Source organism: Mustela erminea, chromosome 13 (genome assembly GCF_009829155.1).
Source record: "Mustela erminea isolate mMusErm1 chromosome 13, mMusErm1.Pri, whole genome shotgun sequence".
Lineage (NCBI taxonomy): Eukaryota > Metazoa > Chordata > Mammalia > Carnivora > Mustelidae > Mustela > Mustela erminea.
Window position 1 is genome coordinate 84,674,394 of NC_045626.1, and position 16,264 is coordinate 84,690,657.

The 16,264-nt window shown below is 46.9% G+C and overlaps 1 long non-coding RNA gene across 1 annotated transcript; it reads left to right on the forward strand.

Moving 5' to 3' along the window:
- The first annotated feature begins 7,666 nt into the window (after positions 1-7,666).
- Positions 7,667-16,226, forward strand: LOC116572439. Its single transcript, XR_004278324.1, has 4 exons — positions 7,667-7,706; positions 9,463-9,566; positions 14,536-15,467; positions 15,903-16,226. It is a non-coding gene; the product is annotated as an uncharacterized LOC116572439 (long non-coding RNA).
- The last annotated feature ends 38 nt before the right edge of the window (positions 16,227-16,264 follow it).

Below are 16,264 nucleotides of genomic sequence, written 5' to 3' on the forward strand. Positions count from 1 at the left end.
ACACCCTGGACTGGATCCCTCTGACCCCTCGACGTGCAGCTCCAGCATTTCTATTCTCACCAGGCTAGGGTCAAAACCGGACTGGAAGAGGCAACTGAAGCTGCATTTTCTGCACACCTGATGTGGGATGAAGACATTCTTGGTTCAGACCATCAAAGAATGGGAGGAGTGTGACTTAAAGGGTGCTGAAGATCTCACCTGGCATTGCTGCTATCACTTGGTCTCACAAAAAAAGTCATGAGGGCAGGGAGCCCCAGGAAGCAGGGACAGAATCAGGCTGCCCAGCTCTCTGGCTATCCCATTGAGCCGCCTTCCAGGAGATGAAGGATCTTGACAAGGGATGGGCTCCCAAGTGCCTAATCACCACGGGTACCCTCTGGTGTCTGGAGTTTCACACACCAATGAGGAAGGGGAAGTTTTAACGGACCCTGTCCTTTTCCCCCAGCCGCTTCCAGCTTGTTCATAGCCCAGTTTGGAATCAGGTTAGGTTCTTTTAAAAGTCCCTGCTCTCCCACTGTCAGAGCTATGGGTCAGGGGCCAGGCAGTTTGCTTCTGTGGCCTGAGCTTGCATAGCTTCTGGGCCGAGGACAGAATCAGCCCGTAAGGAGTTCAGTGTAGTGCCCATCATGTATTCCGTTACCATTACAGGGGAAATGCCAGACCCTTCGGAATTGTGCATTGGTGGTACCACTCTGAAGCCTTTTTGTCTTTTTTCTCCTGGAGATCCCTCAGCTAAGCCGGGAGGCAGGGTCCTAAGGAATGGTGCTCCTGCCCCCGCCTTGGGCATTTACACCGAACCCTTGCTATGTGCCAGGGATCTGGCAGAAATGGCCTCTACAGGTTTGGTGTCAGGAGCTCTCCTTCCTAGCCTTAGTTTGGGAGCCATGCTCCTGCTAATGAGTTCTTCCTCAGAGAATGCGACCAGCTTTTGCCGAAGTCTGTCATTCTCAATTAGATGATGCAGCTCACCAGGCACAGTATCTAACCTGCATCTAAACCCAGGGCTCAAGCCCAGGAATCTGCATCTTCAATCACTCACACTTTGATTGCCTATTCTGATGCAGGCATTTTGTGGTCCAAATATTGAGAGACCTGGGGGAGGGGATTTGGGGGTCCCAGAAATTGGGCTTAACCTCAGAAGGCCTGTGGGGGCCTCACTGTACAACTGTCTGACCAGGTCTTTGGAGGCCATGCCCAGAACTGCTTGGCCAGCCCTGAGTCCACAGGCACTGCCTTCTGCGTGGTGACTGCATTCTCCGTTGGCTACAGGCAGTGAGGCCTGACTCAACAAGCACCTCACCGTGGCCTCCGGGGACCATGGCCTTGGCCAGGCCAGCCAGGAATCCCTGGCACTGGGAGGGCCCATTGAGGTAAGTGCCTTACTAAGATTTTCTACTTCTCTCTGTCCTGGGGAAGTGGATGGGGAGCCTCTCTGTCCTGGGGCGATGGGGACAGGGGTGTCCCAGCCACCACTTCCCTTCTTGGGGCACAAAATGGCAGGTTGCTCTTGTCTAGATGCTTCTGAGCTGCTCAGGCTGCACCTCTATACAGGGGCAGGGAGTGGGGTTTTTCCAGATGACTGGAAGATGCCAGGTGTTGACAACATAGAACATGTCACTTATTTCACAAATCACACAGTATTACCAGGAACAAGCCAGAAGCCAACAAATTGGTCTCCTTAGCAGTCATTAAAACAGTTGGAAAATAAGAGTACCCTCATGTATTGTTGGTGGGAAAGTAAAATGATAGAGCAGTTGTGGGGAAGACAGTCTGGCAGTTCTTTAAAGTCCAAACAATTACCACACAGTCCAGCAATTCTGCTTCTGGGTACGTAGCCAGGAGAACTGAAGCAGGATCTTCACCACACACTTGCACACCCTTGTTCATAGCAACATTATTCACAGGAGTGAAAAGGTGGAAATAATCCAAATGTTAAATTGTTGAGTGAATGGAAAAGGAAAAATGCAGTGTGTGTGTACACACAATGGAATACGATCCAGCCTTAAAAAGGGAAGTCATGTCACATGACAACATGGATGAACTTTGAGGACATGCTAAGTAACAGCCAGTCACAGAAGGAGAAATACTGTCTACTTCCACTTACTGATCCCTGGAGAAGCCAAGATTCAGAGACAGAAAGTGGAATATTGGTTGGGGGTGGGGGGACAGGGAGCAGAGATAGGGAATTAATTGTTTAACAGGGAAAGGTTTCCATTTAGAATGTTCTGGAGATGGACGGTCATGATGGTTGAACAACAGAAATGTATTTAATGCCACCGAACTGAAAAACGGTTAGGATGGTAAGTTATTTTTATATCTACATACGTAGAGAGATTTATATATATATACGCACACACATACACATATATGTGCATACACATTTGTATTATATATACAAACTATATACACTTCCATATGTATATGTATAGAACTAAAAACCAATAAAGAAATGGCCTATAATTCTGGCGTCCGGACAGCCCCATTAACACATGTATTTATAATTATATATGTGTTACATTAATGTACACACAATGTTAAAAATTCAAAGAAAGGTATAAGACTAAAAATCTACCGACTTTCCAAACTACTGAAACCCAGTGTCTCTCTTCAAAATAAGTGTTCTGGTTCTAACTTCAGAAAAATAGTTTTGAACTTTCACTTAATGATCTGTATATGAAAGTTACACTAAAGCAGTCAGGCTGTCACGCGGAGAAATTCTTGCCCGAGGTTGCCTGCTCTTCCTTGTTTGACAGTTCCACAGAATTCCATTCTGTGGATGGAACAGTTACTATAATCCTTGTGCTGTTGGTGGACACTTGTTTCCAATTTTGTATGTAATTATTACAGTCTGCACTGTCATGAACATATTTTGGCATAATCTGAAGACACACAGGTCAAGTTCTTTGTAGTGTAATTTCTGGGTCTCAGACTATGTCCATTTAAGGCTTTGATGGGTGCTGTCAGATTGCCCTCCAATAGCTTGTTTCCTGTATTCTCACTGATAACCAGTGTCAAGTGTTGTTTTTTTTCTTACCAGTTTTAAATGTGATACACATTCCATCATTTTTATTTGCTTGAGCTGCTATTTGAGCGATCATCTGGGCCAGGCCACAAGGCAAGCCCTTTGCTTATGTTATCACCTCTTAACATTTATCCCTGAGCCATAAAGAGAATGTGGACCAAGGAAGGTCCTAAGCTCTGCTGCATTTAAGCCTTGCCAGCCAGACTGTCCAGGGCAACATCATCACGACGCAGCTCTCAGCTCTCGGCTCTCTTTTGTCACTTAAATCTTCCACTGTCTATCTATAAACAACCCTCTGGTGACCTCCTTTGTGCTCACAGCTTTTTCCTTCTTTGGGCAAATTCCCAGGAGGAGGCTCAGAGTGATAGTGCGGAATCTTTTTTGGAATGTTTAAGGGGTCTGGGTGGCTGGTCCTTTCTCTGTTCAGTGAATCTGTAAGCCAAGACTGGCCCTGCAGCCTCCCTTTCTCCTGTTGATGAGGCCTCTTCTGGTGTCCCAGTCTACCCACAGAGTCAGTCCTGGCTTCAGGTTAGGGGTGAACCAGGAACTCCCTAGTCTCTGAAACTCCCACTTGCTTCCCTCCGTGGCGCTGAGGGCTTGTGGTAGACTCTGGCGATGTCTGCCAAGGCATCTGCCTTTGCTTTCTTGGGCCTTTGGGATTTGGGGCCCCTTCCCCCATAGGACAACCCTTCCTGGATCTAGTTTGGGGAATGTTTTCTAGACTGAGATCAGATCTTGTTGGCTCTATCCAGGGCTGTGGAAGACTGCTTGATGAGGTTTATGGTGGGGGGGGGTGTTTGCTGGCTACTTGCGTTCTGAGTACCTATGTTCGTCCCATTGAAGGAATCCCACTCTCCCCAGTAGGAGGGCTGAGCCTCTCAAAGGGAGGGCCTCTCCAGCGCTAGGTGGAAGCGTCAGGTCCATGGCCTGTCACTGGCTGTGTGGTCATGGGTAACTCTCAGGCTCCCTCCATGTCCCTTGGGAAGAGAACTCAAGAGAGTCTGGTTCTGTCTCCCTGTTGTTGGATGTGAAGGGGCTTTGTGGCAGGGATGTCAGTGCTCAAGACTTGCGTGGAACATGTGGGAGTAGATCAGCCTCCCAGGGCTAAACTGGGGATCAGTGACCTACAGGCGACTGGACCCCTTTTGGTGCTGAATCAACAGATTTGCCCAGAGCCCCTCTCGGTGACAGATTTAGTTTTACATGCTCTGTGGCCCAGATCCAATCCACGACCTCAGCCTACTCGGCCCACTGGCCCATCTCTCTTATCGGTCCCCTGGGCCCGTGGGGATTTTTGTCCAGGAATTGAGTGGGAGTGGCAGCAAGCAGCCATCTGTCCTGAGACAGGCCTGTGCCCTCCAGCCTGGGTGGTGCCCAGACAGAAGCCTCATCTTGGATTGGCTGAAACGAGCTCACCCCTAGCATCCCGCAGGCCCACGCTGCTTCCCACTCCGGTGCTGTTGCTTTGCTGAGCCTGGTGGCATGTGACAGGAAGGGACAGAGATGACCCCTGTGTACAGTCCCATCTGGAAAGGTGAGCATATACTCAAGCCAGGCGTGCATTGACCAGAAGACCACTTCCCTCAACTTAGGGGAACCCAGTGGGGGCTACCTTGGAGGTCAGGGCCATGTGGAGACCCCTAAGGAGATCCAGGAGAGCAGCGTCCTGTATAAAATACTTCCGCCAATGCATCAGGGCCTACAGCCTGCCAGGGGCCAGGCAAGTATTTTTTTTCTTTTTTAATAAAAACAAAATTTGTGTAGTATGGCATACATACAGAAGTATATGAAAACATGTAGTATTTAAAGAAGCACAGCTCGAACACATGTGCACACTCCACTCAGGACAAGAAATGGCATGCTTCACCACCCCGGACGCCCCTTCCTCCCCCGCTGCCCCTGCTTAGACCCGACCACAGACCTTCCCTCCCTCTTTCCCCCTCCACCCACTCCCCTTGCCAGAGGCAACAACTATTCTCATTTTTTTTTTGAAGATTTTTTTATCTAACGTCACAAGTAGGCAGGGGTTGGGGGGTGGGAAGCAGGCTCCCTGCCGAGCAGAGAGCCCAATGCAGGACTCGATCCCCGGACCCCAGGATCACGACCCGAGCCAAAGGCAGAGGCCTAACCCACTGAGCCACCCAGGCGCCCCCTCAATTTTGTTTTTACACTTCCTTTATTTTCTGACCCTGGAAGGTCATGTGAACCTTGGGCAAGTGGTGAGCTAATTTTTCTCACCTGTGCAATAATACCGTTACTCAGTTGTAGTTTTACCATATCCTAAACAAAACATTTATTTGAGTTTTACCGTATCTTATCCTAAACAACACATTTATTTGCTTGTTCCTGAACTTAATGTAAGTGGAGTCAGGTCTGTTTCTCCATGGTATCTTTTGCTTAATGTTATTTTTTCAATTGATCCATGTTAATGCTGTAACTCATTCATGTTTTAATTAATAGACATTTTTCAGATTTTATTTATTTGAGAGAGGGTACGAGTGGGAGTGGGGCGTAGAGGGGAAGGAGAGGACCCCAAGCAGACTCCTTGCCGACTATAGAGCCCCACACGGGGCTTAACCTCACAACCCTGAGATCATGACCTGATCCAAAACCAGGAGTTGGATGCTTGACTGACCGAGCCACCCAAGCCCCCTCCCCATCCCCCAATGCATTATGGACTTAATAAAATCCATAGTTTACTTACATGTTCTTAGTTTTTACCTGGTGCCCTTTTTCTGTTTCAAGATCCCATCCGGGATAGTACAACACATGTAGTTATCATTTCTCCTAAGCCGCCTCTTGGCTGTGAAAGTTTCTCAGACTTGTTTTTGATGACCTTGACGATTTGGGGGAGGACTGGTCAGGGATTTTGTAGGACGCCTCATTCATTTTTCATTGCTGTATGATATAATTCCATTGCTATGTAATAATATATAATCATCTAGTGTATAATGTTTGGTTGTAACACCCACACCTTACTAATTCTTCCACTGATGGGCATTTCAGTTTCTGATCCTTGTTTCAAACAGTGCTGTTATATATACTTTTGTATGTGTCTTTTTTTTTTTTTTTAAGATTTTATTTGTTTATTTGACAGAGACACAGCAGGAGAGGGAACATCAACAGGGGAAGTGGGAGAGGGAGAAACGGGCTTCCTGCCAAGCAGGGAGCCCGATGCAGGGCTCAGTCCCAGGACCCTGGGCTCACAACCTGAGATGAAGGCAGATGCTTAATGACTGAGCCACCCAGGTGTCCCTTGTATGTGTCTCATAAGCACACATTTCCGTAGGGTTATATATCCAGAGGCGGAATTGGTGGGTACAGGGTATAGACATGTTCAGTTTTACTAGTTACTATCAAACTGTTTTCCAAAGAAGCTGTATACATTTACAGGTACAGCTGCAGTCCTTTGGGGCACCTGGGTGGCTCAGTTGGTTAACTGTCTGCCTTTGGCTCAGGTCATGATCTCTGTGTTCTCACATAGGGCTCCCTGGTCAGTGGGGAGTCTGCTTCTCCCTCTCCTGATCCTCCTACCCACTTGTTCTTGCCTTCTGTCTCAAATAAATAAAATCTTAAAAAAAAAAACAAAAACTGCTGTTCTTTGTCCCACTTCCTCGCTAGCATTTGATGTTATCCTTAATTTTTTGCAACAGAGTAGGTGTGAGATGATACAATGATTTTAGTTTGTTTTTCTGTTTTATGACAAGATTGAACATCATTTCATATGTTTAGGAACTATTTGTGTTTCCTCTTCTATAAAATCTACCCCCCCCCACTTTTCTATTGGGTCGTTTATTTTTCTCTTTTTTTTTTTTTTTAAAGATTTTATTTATTTGAGAGAGAGACAGTGAGAGAGAGAGCATGAGCGAGGAGAAGGTCAGAGGGAGAAGCGGACTCTCCATGCAGCTGGGAGCCCGATGTGGGACTCAATCCCGGGACTCCGGGATCATGACCTGAGCCGAAGGCAGTCGTCCAACCAACTGAGCCACCCAGGCGTCCCTATTTTTCTCTTTTTAATTCACAGAAATTCTTTATATATTCTAGATATAATTCAGAACAGGAGTGGCAAAAATTTTCCAGTTTATGGTTTGCGTTTTCATTCTCTTTATAGTATCTTTTGATTAACACAGGTCTTAATTTTAATGTAAATTATAAATCTTTTTCTTTAGTTGTATAGAAATAGAAAATAGTATTTATAGAAAATAGTTTGTATTTTCTTTTTTTTAAAGATTTATTTATTTATTTTAGAGAGAATGAGTGGGGAGGGGCGGAGGGGGAGGGAGAGAGCGAATCTCAAGCTGACTCCATGGTGAGCGTGGAGCCCGAGGCAGGGCTTGATCTCAACACCCTGAGATCATGACCTGAACTGAAACGAAGAGTCAGGTGCTTAACCAACTGAGCCACCCAGGCACCCTGTAGTTGTTATTTTCTTAGGAAATATGTATCTCGGAGCAAAAATCTTTTCTCCCATTTGTGTGTTATAAGATAGGGACCCTTATTTGTTTTTTAATTTTCTAAAGATTTTTATTTATTTGTCAGAGAGCACAAGCAGGGGGAGCAGCAGGCAGAGGGAGAAGCAGGTTCCCTGCTGAGCCGGGAGCCTGACTTGGGGCTCCACCCCAGGACCCCAGGATCATGACCAGAGCAGAAGGCAGATGCTTAACGAACTGAGCCACCCAGGCAGGTAAGAATCCAAGTTTATTGATTTGTTTTTCATTTATGTTTAAACCTGTATAACCACCAATTATCGCAAAACTGCTTCTCTCACCGACTTATGAAGCCAGCTTTGTCCAAAGTCAGGTGTTCCCAGATAAGCACATCTGTCTGCGCTCCCTTCCGTATGATCAGTCGTTTTCTGTCCCAGACCTACACTGTGCTGTCTTAATTACTACCACTTTATGAAAATTGTCAGTACTAGGAAAAGCAAGACCCCCTGATGTTACTCTTAGCAGTGCTTTGGGTATGGTTAGCTCTCTGTCACTCCATAAAATTGTTAGTATCAGGGTCAGATATATTTAAGTTAGATTCATAATTTTCAAAAGGGCATAGGGTTAAATTTCCTCAGTCTGCCTTTCTTCTCCCAGTTTCCTCCTGTAGAAATGACAGTAGTTAAGAGCTTTTTTGTGTAGTTTTCTAGAACTAATCTGAAGCTGCCCAAGTCTATGTGTGCACACCACCCCACTTCTTGCAGCTGCAGGAGTTCATCAGCAGACTTTATTTAAAAAGCACATGCTTGGGGCGCCTGGGTGGCTCAGTGGTTTAGGCCTCTGCCTTCGGCTCAGGTCATGATCTCAGGGTCCTGGGATCTAGCCCCACATCGGGCTCTCTGCTCAGCGGGGAGCCTGCTTCCCTCTCTCTCTGCCTGCCTCTCTGCCTACTTGTGATCTCTGTCTATCAAATAAATAAATAAAAATCTTAAAAAATAATAATAAATAATAAAAATAAATAAATAAATAAATAAATAAATAAAAAGCAAATTCTTGGGGCGCCTGGGTGGCTCAGTGGGTTAAGCCTCTGCCTTCGGCTCAGGTCATGATTCCAGGGTCCTGAGATCGAGCCCCACATCGGGCTGTGTGCTCAGCGGGCAGTCTGCTTCCCCCCTCTCCTTCTGCCTGCCTCTCTGCCTACTTGTGATCTCTGTCTGTCAAATAAATAAAATCTTTTAAAAAATAAAAATGCAAATTCTTGGGGGCATCTGGGTGGCTCAGTGGTTAAGCCTCTCCCTTCGGCTTAGGTCATGATCCCAGGATCCTGGGATCGAGCCCTGCATCGGGCTCCCTGCTTAGCAGGAAGCCTGCTTCTCCTTCTCCCACTCCCCCTGCTTGTGTTCCTTCTCTTGCTGTGTCTCTGTCAAATGAATAAATAAAATCTTAAAAAAATAATAAAAAGCAAATTCTTAATTTTCTTTTTCTTTCTTTTTTTGGATTTTATTTGTTTACTTGACAGAGCAATGGGGTTTGGGGAAGCACAAGCAGGTGGATGGGCAGACGGAGAAGCGGGCTCCCAGCTGAGTTAGGAGCCCAACACTGGCCTGATTCCCAGGACCCTGAGATCGTGACCTGAGCTGAAAGCAGCCACTCAACGACCAAGCCACCCAGGCGCCCTCGGAGTGTTCCTCTTAATTATATTTGGGGCTGCCTGTCAGCTTCTATTACCCTTTCCATTTGTTCTTTCATTGTTTCCTTCTGTTGCTTCGTTAGTGTTGCCCGTCTTCTGCTTCCCTGAGGAGTAGCCGCACGCGTGTATCTGTGTGTGTAGCCGGCCGGGGTCTTTGCTGTGCTCCTGGGTGACAGAGGCCCCAGGCCACTTGGAGCGATTCCCTCTGCGCCATCTGGAATGTCCCTGAGTGTGGGTCTGTTGGTGAAGAACTCTCCGTTCTTGTTTGTCTGAAAATACTTTTATTTTACTTTGCTCCTTTAAATACTGTATGTTCTTTTCAGGTTTAGAATTCTAGGTTGCCAGTCATTTTCAGCCCGTGAAGCTGTCGTGCCGGTTTTCCGGCCTCCACGGGCCCTCCGAAGCCGGCGGGGTCACTCGTGGAGAGGTAAAGAGAGCGGCTCCCGGCCCGCCCCGCTGCTTTGAAGATTTTCTCTTTGTCTTTGGTTTTCTGCAGTTCACTCTACCCCGTCAACAGCTGGATTTCTTTTCACTTACCCTATTTGGGATTTGTTGAGATTCTCGTGTCTTGGATTACTGTCTTCTATCACTTGTAGGAAATTCTTGGTCATTATCTCTTCAAATAATAACCTCCTCATGCTCTTGTCGTCTGAAGCCACGATGAAATACACATTTGACTGTCACCTTTCTCAGTTTGTCTACCGGGTACTTTAATCTTTCTTCCGTATTTTCAGCTTTTTTTTTTCTTTCTTTGGTGCATTCTAGTTAACTTCTTAGCTGTCTTCCACTTCATTTGTTACTTTGCGGTGTCCACTCTGATGCCACATCAGTCCCCCAGTTTTTAATTTTGGTGATTGTGCTTCTCATCTCTACTCCATTTAACTTGCCTATCGACTCTGTATGTTCACTTCTTATAATTTCCTGCCTCCTCTCCGGGCGCCTGGGTGGCTCAGTGGGGTATAAGCCTCTGCCTTCAGCTCAGGTCGTGGTCTCGGGGTCCTAGGATTGAGCCCCACATTGGGCTCTCTGCTCAGCAGGGAGCCTGCTTCCCACCCCCCCCCCCCCATCTCTCTGCCTACCTCTCTGCCTACTTGTGATCTCTGTCAAATAAATAAATAAAATACTAAAAAATTCCTGTCTCCTGCAGATTTTCAGGTAGGTTTATTGTTCTTTATTTTGTATTTATTTTGTAAGGTTTTATTTATTTATTTAAGAGAGAGAATGAATGGTGGGGACGGGCAGAGGGAGGGGGAGATAGAGAGAGAGAGAGAGAGAGAAGCAGACACCCTGCTGAGCAGGAAGCCTGACCTGGGGCTCCACCCCAGGACCTGGAGATATGACCTGAGTTGCAGGCACACGTTCAACGGACTGAGCCACCCAGGTGCCCTGTTTATTTTTCTTTAAACAAAGTAAGCCAGGGGTATTTTTGATCTATCTAATACTTTTTTTTTTTTAAAGATTTTATTTATTTGTGAGAAAGGATGAGGGAGCATGACAGAAGAGAGGTCAGTGGGAGAAGCAGACTCCCTGCTGAGCAGGGAGCCTGATGTGGGACTCGATCCCGGGACTCCAGGATCATAACCTGAGCCAAAGGCAGTCGCTTAACCAACTGAGCCACGCAGGTCCCCTGTATCTAATGCTTCTAATATGTGAAGTTTAGATAGACCTGTCATGTTTATTACTGCTGCCTTTCACTCATAGTGCCTTGTTTTCTTGCATACTTAGTTCGCTTTTACTGTAGGCTGCTTTGCAAAACAGTTGTGTAGATCTCCTGACATAAAATGAAGGTGTTCTCCTCTAGGGAGGATCGACATTTAGTTCTGCCTCAGACTTTAAATTCATGCCTTGAGGCTTCATCCCCAGGCTACAGTTTGGCCTGCACAGCCTGGAGAGCCGGTGTTGACACTCCCTCCGGGGTGGGTGTATTTTCCTGCTTCTGCTCTGCACCATGGCCTAGAGCCTTACAGCCCTTCGAGTTTTGGGGAAGGGAGGGCAGCTTTGTTTCTGGTTTGCCTTTATCCTGAGCTGTTAGTCCTTTGGGGTCACAGCTGAATGTCCTAGGAGACTTCTCACTTTTGGTGGACCCTGGATTTGACTTTGCTTGTTCACCCTGTGAACTCCCCAAGCCCCCACTCTCGTGTTTTCGCTGCTCAGCGTATTTGGAGAGGGGAAAAGTGACCTTGGAGATTCTGATCTCTCCTTGCTGCTGCTTAGATTTTGGCCTGGAATTTCTGTACTATCTTGTAGTTCTTTGATACTTCTATACAGATTAAAAAATATATATTTATCCCAGCATTTTAAAATAAACTTTTAATTTTAGAATATTTATAGACATAGGGAAAAATGAGCACATGGCGTGGAAGGGGCCTACATACCCTGGGCCCCGCTTCCCCTAACTTCAGCATTTCACAATGATCTGGTACATTCGTCCCAGTGCTTATGTGTTATTATAAACTGGTATTTATGTTATTATTGGCTACAGTTCGTAGTTCGTTCAGGCTTTAGGTTTTGCCTTTCTCCCCCCCAGGATCCCCCAGGATTCCATTTCACGTGCTGTTCTCACGTGTCCTGAGGCTCTTCTTGGCTGTTAGTTTCTCAGATTTGCCTTGTTCTTGATGACCTCGGCGGCTTTACGGAGTCCCGGCCGGGTATTTGGCAGGTTTGTCTCGGGATTTGTCAGATGTTTTCTCTTTGATTAGACTGAGATTACGTGTTTTGGGGAGGAAGACCACAGGTAAAATGCCGCTCTCATCACTTCCTGTCAAGGGCACATGCTCTCCAGATGAGCTCACTGGGCTGAGGTAGTGTCTGCAGGCCTCTCCACGGTGGGTGACTTCCCAGCCACAGGGACGTGCTCTCGGGGAGGCCACTGGGCGCCGCTCACGCTCACAAACGGGAGTCGAGGTTCACCTCCCTGGGGGCCGAGTTACCTACAGAAATTACCTGGATTTTGGGCGCCTGGGTGGCTCAGTGGGTTGAGCCGCTGCCTTCGGCTCGGGTCATGGTCTCGGGGTCCTGGGATCGAGTCCCGCATCGGGCTCTCTGCTCGGCGGGGAGCCTGCTTCCCTCTCTCTCTCTGCCTGCCTCTCTGCCTACTTGTGATCTCTGTCAAATAAAAAATAAAATCTTAAAAAAAAAAAAAGAAAAAGAAATTACCTGGATTTTTTCTGCATGGGAGATTTCTAGTTTCTCCTGTTTAAGTCAGGATAGACTCATGGATATTTTTTCCACACTTTGGATTATAATCCAGTACGCCATGATTTTGTTGCTGAGATTGTTTTGGTTTCGGCTACCCAAAGCCTTTTCAGTTGGCTCCTCTGTCCCTCCGATATACCCCATCTTTGATCATTGCTTTTTGTTTGTTTTCGTACTGCTGCGCTTCCGGACACCGCAGTGTTCTCCAGGCGCGTGTTGCACATTTCCTGGCTTGGCTCCGGAATCTGCCATGTCTCTAAGGAGATTGGATTCCTTTCACTGGAGAACGGCAGGAGAAACCTGGAACTGAAGTATGCGCTCGGTTCCACTGCAGTGTCCTCGTTGCTTGGCCCTCTCAGTTGATGGCGCAAGGAAGCGCATGGACGGGGCGCCTGGGTGGCTCAGTGGGTTAAGCCGCTGCCTTCGGCTCAGGTCATGATCTCAGGGTCCTGGGATCGAGTCCCGCATCGGGCTCTCTGCTCAGCAGGGAGCCTGCTTCCTTCTCTCTCTCTCTCTCTGCCTGCCTCTCAGTGTACTTGTGATTTCTCTCTGTCAAATAAATAAATAAAATCTTTAAAAAAAAAAAAAAAAAAGGAAGCGCATGGACACATACACCTAACTAGAAATATTTCATGTTTAAACAAGATTTTATGTATTTGACAGAGAGACAGTGAGAGAGCACAAGCAGGGGGAGTGGCAGAGGGAGAGGCAGAAGCATGTCCCCTGCCCTGGCACTGCGCTGAGCAAGGATCCCGATGTAGGTCTTGATCCCAGGACCCTGAGATCATGACCGGAGCGGAAGGCCAACGCTTAACTGAGCCATCCAGGCGCCCTAAGAAATATGTCTACGTAAAATTATCTGTAGCAACATTAAATATTAATTTATGCTGGTACCTCCAACTGTAATTAATTACCATGTGAATCACTCTAGCCTTCTCCCCTTATCTAACCTCCCACTCCACTCCCACAGTGAGAACACTGGCTTCCAACACCCGCCATCTGTATCACAGTATTATCAGTTCCTCTCAGTAACCATCATTCCTGGAAACTGTTAACCTCCTCCTGTTTTTAAGAAATGAATGTTAGTGGGGTGCCTGGGTGGCTCAGTGGGTTAAGCCTCTGCCTTCAGCTCAGATCATGATCTCAGGGTCCTGGAATCGAGCCCCGCATTGGGCTCTCTGCTCAGTGGGGAGCCTGCTTCCCCTCTCTCTCTGCCTGCTTGTGATCTCTGTCAAATAAAAAAAATAAAATCTTTCAAAAATGAACGATAGAATAGCATGTAAGCTGTTCTGCACTTGAATTATTTCACTGGCAGACATCACCGATTGGCGGTCATTCATTGCTGGTCTGCACAGATCTACCTTGTGTTTTGAAGACTGCGTAATATTCCCTGGCATCAATGTTCTTAGTTTATTCAACACCTTGCCTCGCCTCTTGATGGGCATCTGGACTATTTCCGATTTTTTACTACATAATCCTACAGCAGGATTTTGTTGCTTTTGTGAACATGTGGGAGGATTTCACTCAAGTGAAGTGCTTGACCAAGGGGCGTGGATGTTTAAAAACCTCCATGACGTGTCAAGTTGCTCTCCAAAGGCTGGGCCAGTTGCTCTGCTGCCCATCAGCACGAATACGGTTTTTCTGACGCCAGCCTCAAGGCAGAGCTCAGCATCCGTCAACCTCTGACTTCTGCCGATCACGTGAAGGGAATTCACTCTTTGTCACAGGCACAGCAGATCTATTTTCCTAACTCAGTTAGTATTGTTCCAAATTTTAACCTTTATACGTAATCAATTTATCCCCTTTTCTCCTGGGATTTTGTGTCCTGTTTGGAAAAGCTGGTCATCTTCCATGTTCTCTCCTAGTACTTTTGTGGTGTTCTTTTTTTTCTTTCTTTTTTTTTTTTTTTTTTAAGATTTTATTTATTTATTACAGAGAGAGACACAGTGAGAAAGGAACATAAGCAGGGGGAGTGGGAGAGGGAGAAGCAGGCTTCCCAGGGAGCAGGAGCCCGATGCGGGGCTCGATCCCAAGACCCTGGGATCATGACCTGAGCCAAAGGCAGAGGCTTAACGACTGAGCCACCCAGGCGCCCCTATGGTTTTCTTAAAAAGAAAAAACAAAACAAAACCCCAGACATGCAAACAGGCATAATGAACACCCACATATGTAACACTTAAGTGTTTCAGGTTTTTTTGCAGATTTTGGACTTTGTGTATGCCACACTTGGTTTCCACGGTGCCCGGAGATTTCTGTTGATCTCTGCAGTCCCAGTTCCCTCATTTTCATCGCTGGGGAGTCATCTGAACCTGTCTCAGAGGCCACGTACTTGTTTCCCTGTTGGTCCCTTCGGTTTGTTCCGATGCTTTGATAAACGTGCCGGCGGGACTCCTCCAGCACCGGTGAGGGCTTCTCGCAGATGGGCAGGAGCGGGCCCGCCGGGCGGTGTGGGGAGGTCCGTGCTTGTGCGCAGTGTAGCGGAGACGGCGGTTCCCTGCCTCCTTGGTGGCACAGGGCGCATTGGTCAGCTGATGGGCACCAACGCCGTCTCACTGGAATTTGGCCTGTGGGGCTGTACGTCTCTTATTTTATAAGCCATTCTCGTTTTCTTTTGCCTGGGGCATTTAGCCATTTTCCTTTTGGCGGCTTTGTTTCATTTTTCAAATTTTTTGATTCATTTACAATTGACTGGGCAGAAGGGGGACTCTGCTGTTTTCTCAAGATGACCAACAACTGAGCAAATGCCCCAGCTCCGACCTACTGAGCTGAACTACCGGCTTCCTCACACTCTCTCTCACACCAGCTTTTCTCCTATTTGACTAAAATGTGCGCCGGTATCTTCATTGATCATTAATATATGAATTACGTATCACCACGATGTCCGTTCCCTCCGAATTATTAAACTTCCCTAAGAACAGGATCTTACCACGGACCTAGTGAGACTCTCGGGGCTTTCTGTTCTCTTGCAGGCGTCGTCCCGCCGGCCGCCTGGGCGCAGAGACGGCCGGAGAGTCGAGTAGCGGGCACAAGGGCGAGCGGGATTCGGGCTGCGTCAGGACTGCTCGTTCCGTTTTCAGTAGGTTATGAAATGGGAATTATGGAAACGGACTTTTTCCTTCCGTCAAAAATGGATGTTTATCAAATAGCATGGAGGACATGGGGACTTAGAGTGGAGAAGGGAGTTGGGGGAAATTGGAAGGGGAGGTGAACCATGAGAGACTATGGACTCTGAAAAACAATCTGAGGGTTTTGAAGGGACGGGGGGTGGGAGGTTGGGGTACCAGGTGGTGGGTATTATAGAGGGCACGGATTGCATGGAGCACGGGGTGTGGTGCAAAAATAATGAATACTGTTATGCTGGAAATAAAAAAAAAAAAAAAAAAAAAACAAAACCATAATACACAAATAAAGTAATATAAGGCCATTTAAAAAAAAAAAAAAAAAAAGAATGGATGTTTATCAAATTTTTATCAACTATTTCTTCCTTCTCTGTAGTTGCTAGGATTTGTGCCTTTTATTAGGTTTATCCTTGCCTCACTGCCTTTTTTTTTTTTTTTAATGATAAAAGAATCATTGTAGGTTATTTGGAAAGTAGAGAAATGCCCCAGCTCAAACCCATGCCTGCTAGAGCGGCACGAAATGACCCTCAAGCGGACGAATCCGCTGCTGCAGCCGCAGTGCGGGATTTTACCTTTTCCATCTGAACAGCATGAGAAGCCTCTCTCCACTGGCACCATCTCCAAGATGCTGACAACTTTTAAAAATATCTCTCTGCAAACCCAATGACAAGACATGCCGTTTGCCCCACACCTGAGCTGTGTGACATACGAGCACATCTCCTTCCCGGCAAGTCAAGTCTGAGACCTTCCCTCACCGGAAGGTAAAAACCCTTTGGGGTGCGGGGCTGGAGGCCCTCAATGCCCCTCACCC